This window comes from Aplysia californica, unplaced genomic scaffold, assembly GCF_000002075.1.
Source record: "Aplysia californica isolate F4 #8 unplaced genomic scaffold, AplCal3.0 scaffold00440, whole genome shotgun sequence".
Taxonomy (NCBI): domain Eukaryota; kingdom Metazoa; phylum Mollusca; class Gastropoda; order Aplysiida; family Aplysiidae; genus Aplysia; species Aplysia californica.
Window position 1 is genome coordinate 109,549 of NW_004797710.1, and position 6,710 is coordinate 116,258.

At 36.4% G+C, this 6,710-nt stretch overlaps 1 long non-coding RNA gene across 1 annotated transcript; it reads right to left on the reverse strand.

Moving 5' to 3' along the window:
- Nucleotides 1-2,863: 2,863 nt before the first annotated feature.
- Nucleotides 2,864-4,384, reverse strand: LOC118478248. Its single transcript, XR_004858913.1, has 2 exons — nucleotides 4,127-4,384; nucleotides 2,864-3,543 (listed from the first exon to the last, which is right to left on the reverse strand). It is a non-coding gene; the product is annotated as an uncharacterized LOC118478248 (long non-coding RNA).
- Nucleotides 4,385-6,710: the final 2,326 nt, after the last annotated feature.

A 6,710-nucleotide genomic window follows, 5' to 3' on the forward strand; every position in this document is an offset into this window, starting at 1 on the left:
ACTGCCGCGACCAATGTACTGACACTGGCAGGCCCCTTAATGTGTGTGATTCCATAATTTACATGTAATGTCCTGTACCTTTTTTTTTTAAATTACGCACATTTAGGGTTAAAATAGCCTATCTTCTTCGGACAGGTGGACACACCCAGCCAGCATGAAAACAGCGGCCAGAAATCTACTCGATGTAGGACAACGATAATGTCCGACCTAGGCCAGCTTTTGCCGCTGGAGGCGGCTGGAACTCATTTGCCCCTACTTTTGACCGGCGGTCCGAAGTTGGCCACCCCGTAGAGTGTAGTGTCAGCCCGAGGGCGGCAGCCGACCTATTCATTATATGCCGATGACGACCCTATATTCTGTTTCATATTGGGTCTACGTCGGCCAAGCCGTCACAAAGTGTAGGCCCCAGGGCGGCGGCTGACCTATTCATTATATATGCCGATGGCGACCCTATGTCGAACCGCCGGATTTTTATCACCATTCCCTCCCCCCTCCATCCCTCCTCCCCCTCCCTCCCTCCTCCGAGATTGACATAGCAACAGGATAATAAAAGAAGAGATAGAAGCAAAGTTATGTGAAGAAAATCAGATCAAGTACGGTATGGTAATTGGAAGAAAAGAAAAGCTCAGAAAAGCAGGAACACATACACAAGTGACAAAACTGTATAGAACTACATTGTAAATTACTATTAATATGTTTATTTACAAAGCAGATACAAGTTGGTCAAAAAACATAAAAAGTAGCATTGTTGGTGGAACAAAAATTACCGTGATTACGTCCCTTTAGTCACAATATTACCTGGATTACGTCCCCTTTAGTAACAGCATCACACATTCCTTTTCTTTTACTGTTAATGAAAAATGAAAGTGCGTACATGAACAATGTTCATATATAGAGTTGACATAACCTACATTTTGTAAAATCAAATTATTGACAAAAATAGGTTTCTCTTTTGTAAACTAGGCACAAAGATTACATATCGTAGTCAAGCTATGATCATGAAAGTGAAAGATGAAAATTACAGTAGACTCCGCTTAGTGTATAATGTTTTCTGAGATCCTTACTACACCTGATCTTTCTTCTTTACAAATTACTCAGTTCCCCTGACATAAACTCATCTGTAGTCGACTGTAAACAGTTGGGTTTTTTTTTACGGATAGGTAGAGATCTTCATAAGCAGTGCACACAACAAATTCATGCTCTCAAAATCTAGCATTTTTCTATACAAAAAAATATATTTTAAAAAATAATAATGATTTATAAAACGAATCTAGCACTCCTCACAGTGTTGCTCTTTGTGCTCAACAATGTGCACAACCAAACTGAAAGTGAATAAACATGATATCTAATGTTTACAATGGTACAGTACAACCATAGACTCATCAGTCATCAGTATCACACATTCCTTACTCTCATACACATGTAAATGTAATCTCTTTGTGCATATTCCCTCTTTTTCTGTCATTCTCTCTCTATATATATAAAATAATCTATATACATATACTTTGCAACCTCGCATACCAAGAGTCTAAAAAAGAGGGACCCATATTATTAAAGGGCAAAAAGTCTGTAATATAGGATCAGTTTCAATTTAAAAACTTGGCACAATTTAAACAAAAATCATAACTGTCATTTGTGCATCAAGTTCAATAAAACTTGGCATAAAATTAAACCGAGGGGACATCAAATTTGTTAGTATGAAAACAGAAAAAAACTAGGTCGAGAATAAAAGTTTTTAAAATTTCAATCAAACCTACCGAGAAAACACAAAACTTTACATAAATCTGAAATCAACCATTATATTATAATAATGTGTACTAAAATGTACCTTAAATAGGCCAGCAACAATTAATGAATTTAATGTACATAATTTATTTAAAACTGACTGTGTTATAGACCGGCTGTCTTCCTTTTTGGGTTTTATTTGTTTGTTGGGTTTGTTTGTTTTTCTTAGAGACACGAGTCAAGGAAATAACCCACATACAATCGAATAGTTGAAACTCAATGGTGAACAGAAGTTCTGTTCAACATTGAGTCATTGAAAGGTCCTGAGAATCAACCCTGAAACGTGCCATTTCAAGCTGTATAAGAGCTCTAGAGAGACAAATGGTCAACTACTGGACAGCCACCCCTTTCCCTGAGATTATTTCTATGTCAATTTTGAATAAATTCACATTATAGTTCATCATACAATCTGAAATCTCAGACACATGTATGAAGAAGGAATGATAACAGAGATATCGCAAGAAAGATCGAGATGAAAATTTATCAAAATTATTTTGTGCGTAATGTAAATCCCTCTTCTCTCTTGTGAATCTCCATCTCAAAAGGGGTGATCTTAAGTATACTGTAAACAAATAAAATATCAACTGCCAAAAAATAACAATAGTGATGATGCATTCTAACAAAAACCCTAGAAGGAAGAGGGACATAAGTGACAAAATTGTTTAGAGAGCTGCATTGTAAATTATTGAACATTTTTTTAAAATGTAGCCTAGCAGCTCAATGTTTACGCGTTATAAAACCAACAGACACATTGCCTGCTGCATGTGACTGTTTTCAAAATATTAGTTAAGTCTTCGCTTTTGGCTTTGCATCTGCTTTTTTTCGTTTTCTACACTTTCTTTCATTTTCTGTGACAGAGCTTGACAACTCTTATCTGATTTTTCATTCATTCTTGTTTCATATTGTTCTTTCATTTAACCATCTGTAGCTCAACTTTTCCTTTTTCATTCTGGAGAAAAGCATTTTCCAGCTGTATCCTACCTACTGAGGAGACTTTTTAAAGTCGAAAGATCTTATTTTAGCTGGCAGCTCTGGGCATTCAGTACATTCAATTACCTGCTTTGGGCATGTTTTTTTATATTTGTGTTAACAATTTCAAAGGGCGTGTGTGGTTTTGTTTTTAGAAGTAGCAGCATGTTCCTCAATTGTGTTTGTGTTCATTTTCTTTGACAAAAGTTTCTGCTCAGTGACTATTTTTCTTATTTTTTCTTATTTTTCTTTAACAAATTGTTGTATATTCACTAAACAAAAGATCTGACTTTTGAAATGTCTGCATCATCATTGCAAATTAGTTCCTCAACCCACAAAGGTACAAAATCTACCCCCATTTTCTACCTCTCTTTGGACTTAAATGAATTAGATCTCAATAATATTTTCGTTAGTCAAGCTTTTATTCCCAGCATTTAATTAAACATGACCTGCAGTTAAAAATATGTCTTGTTCCGTCCATGTCACAAGCATCCAGGGAAAAAGACACAGAGTTCAGTTTCAGTGGCCTCAACAAAAATTCACACAGGATGTCACTTTCCAGAGTCAGTATTTTCTGCACCACACATTCACACTTCCTGACCACACAATCTGGTGTCAAAGACGAATTAGAAAAAGGTTTCTGAAACCACTTCGCCACTTATCAATTCTTTTCATGTTCCCTTGTTCTCCAACTAAGTGACGGATTATGAAAATCTTGTTGGTAGCAGGAACATCCAGAGGGTCTGGCTTTCTCCCTTTTCCAGGATGAATCATTGTACATTTCTGCATCTGTGGATCAAAATCATACACAAAAAGGTTTAGATAAATTCTGAAGCACAAAGGACATACATAATAAGTTTTTGATTCTGTGGATCAAAATCACATGATACGGTACATTTAAATTTAAATTCTGAAACCATTACAGTTTTAGCAATTTCTAGAATAAGACAACCAAATTTTCTGTAACCTTTATCAAGCATCTTAGGATTAAATGTTCTGAGTAAAAATAAGTCATGAAATAATATGACAATGACATGTGATTAATGTCAAGATCTACTTTTATGCCAATATTCTACAACTGTACACTGGAAATCTAGCACAGAAATCTCATTCCCTAATGCTATGAGCTAAAAACACCAACATTTTTCATAGTCTTAGAAATGGATGATGAAGACTTGAAAGTCAATCCCAGCTTCCTCTTCTTTGTAAATACGCCATGAGATCTGCAATTCCATTAGCATAAATGGTGAAACGAAATATTTCGAAATGCTAAATAAAAGAGCTCTTTTACTGCGAAATTGAATGATGCAGTAAGTTGGAATCTATTCTCTTTCAAAATACCAACAAGTACAAGTACTACAAGAGAACTTACCAATTGGTTTCTAAATAGCACTCCAGGAGTCATTTTGCGTGTTGCAGTTGCAGTGTCCGAAGAGGCAGTAGGCTATCCCCACCAATGCTGGCCCCCGCTATACTTTTCAAAATCCACTCTGTAATGTGAATCAAGAATAAATATATAAATTCAGTTAGAACTGTCAGGAAAAAATATATTAGTGGATGTAAGTAATACACATGAACATTAAATGCTTGTACTATTATTGTGGGGTCAAAAATTCGAGGCGCAACTTATTGTTGAATTTCCCTTAACTATCAAACATACTCTCCATCTTTTGCACAATGACTGGTATCAATTTTTATCAACATTTTTGCACAAACCTGTCAGTTGTATTTTCGAAAGTTCCTTAATAACACCAGTGGGTGGTTTCTACAGATTATAAAAAGGTTTACAACTGGGGTAAAATCGCAGCTTATTGCTTTTGAAAGCTAGTCGGTCATCTTTTTCTAGTCGCGACATTATGCTTATTATTGAAAACATTTGTTTAGAGAGCCCTTAGTAGTGCCAAAGCAAAAAGTATATGATCGCGAAGTTATAGTTTATTATAGTATTTTATATAATCTCTGAAGAAAAGTTTTTTAATCTTGCTTCAATTGTTGTGGGAAAATATAATTATTAAGTTAAAAACAAATTGATACAAACTTCTGAACAAAGTATGGGTGACACTGATTCTCCTGTTAAAGAGAAATTTGAGGATAAGTTGCGCCACAAACTTCTGACTGCACTATTATTATACTATAGGTCTTAAATTAGAAGCTTCCTCAGGTTAAAGTAAAGTTGACCTTACAAATCAGAATGGAAAAGTCTGCTTCAAAAGCAGGTGGATTTTAGAGACTATTGACCTGATCCACGTAAAGAATTTTAACCTCACTTGACAAATAAATCATACATTTCACTAACTACAGGAATAAATAACCTAGTCAACCCTACACTCTAATCACCAAATATATATGTATCAAAGATATATATTCATGTCTTTTTTGTGGCATATTTATATTTCAAAAACCTGTTTTCCTTTCGTAATGAATGATATGAAACTGACCCCCAGCTCTTCAATGAAAAGTAAGCGTGGCCATTTTGTTTTCTCTACTGAAAACCAGTACAAACAAATCCATATTTTCAATGTATCTAGGCCCTAAAATAGACTACAATTTCCACAGAAGACCGTAAAAACAATAAAAAAAATATTCATCTATTTCTCAATCAGCCACTTCAATCAGATCAACATTGTAACTTCACAAATATAAATTAAAGCCTTGCAAAACTAAACAGACCTTTCGGCTTCAGGGCAGCATCTGCAGTAAGTCCTAAAATTCTACCAGTTCAATAAAAAAAACCCAAAAAATGAAATTTGTTTTAGAGTCTAGAGAAGTACATCTCATGCGATAGAGGGTGCTGTTACGTATCTTTCACAAAACACTAAATTTTGAAAATATAATGTATCTTGCAGCCTATTCATTGACAGTGCAACGGGGTAAATTTACAGTAGTTAAATATGGACTGTACAAAACTGAGACAGTTAGTGGATGGCAGATGGGGGTGTAAGGGCGCAAATATGTTTATAGGAGATTCTTTTTGTACATTGGCTAAACCTGGCGGAACAACGTGGTTTGACTGTTATATAATATTTATGTTCCTACGGTAGAGTCGACTGCTTCACTGTCTCTCCATCCACAGCTCAGCTCGTCATACGTTCAAAAGTTGCCCACTGGTCATGTTTAGTTAGTGTGTGTATTAGTTAGTGTGTGTATATGTGCATGATGGTGGTGGGTGTTACTGAAGGTTGTCTGTAGGCGGGCTTGCCATGTGGTGTTCCTTCCCAGACCAGAGGCAGAATGAAAGTTGGCGCCGAACTCTCGCAATAATAAATAGGCAAAAAATCACTAGACCGGAAGCTGGAAACCGTTCGGAGAAATAGTCACTTTGTAAAAAGAATCTTATTCGGACTCGAGTCCGAATATGAAAAAATGTTATTCGGACTCGGGTCAGGAAAAAAGGAAGTGTCTTTGTTCTATAGATCTAACGTTCAGTGCTTCCAATTTTCCGCCATTTTTTAGTTTCCCCCACACCTTTTCTGCTGATCCTATGCTCGCCGCCTCATTGATAAGCCCCCCCTACCCCCCATGTTTCCCACTTTCTTTGTTGTAGAAAAAGGTAAAATTGAAGATTAGCAGACCACCTGGCACCTGCATATTATGAGCTGTGTAAAAAAAAAAAAAGACCGATTCGTTCAAATACACAAGCCTGTGTCATCTCGATTGTTTACCAAGAAAAAGTTGTGTTGCTGTGAAGAGCTGAGCATACGGCAACTTTTAATTCCTGTAGACCAGCACACAATTCATTACGTAGATCTACGTCAAGACTAGCTTATTATTGTAATAATGATCAGTTGCCGGGGGGAAAAAGACTGACGCGTATGCGACGTTCAGCGCCCGGACCGATAGTGCTTCCCGACATACACACAGCCACACATGTGCAGGCCGCCCATCCGACCCTGACACACGCTAACGAGCCATCTTTAATTGCTTCTGATGACCTCTTGACAAATAAACATTTATTA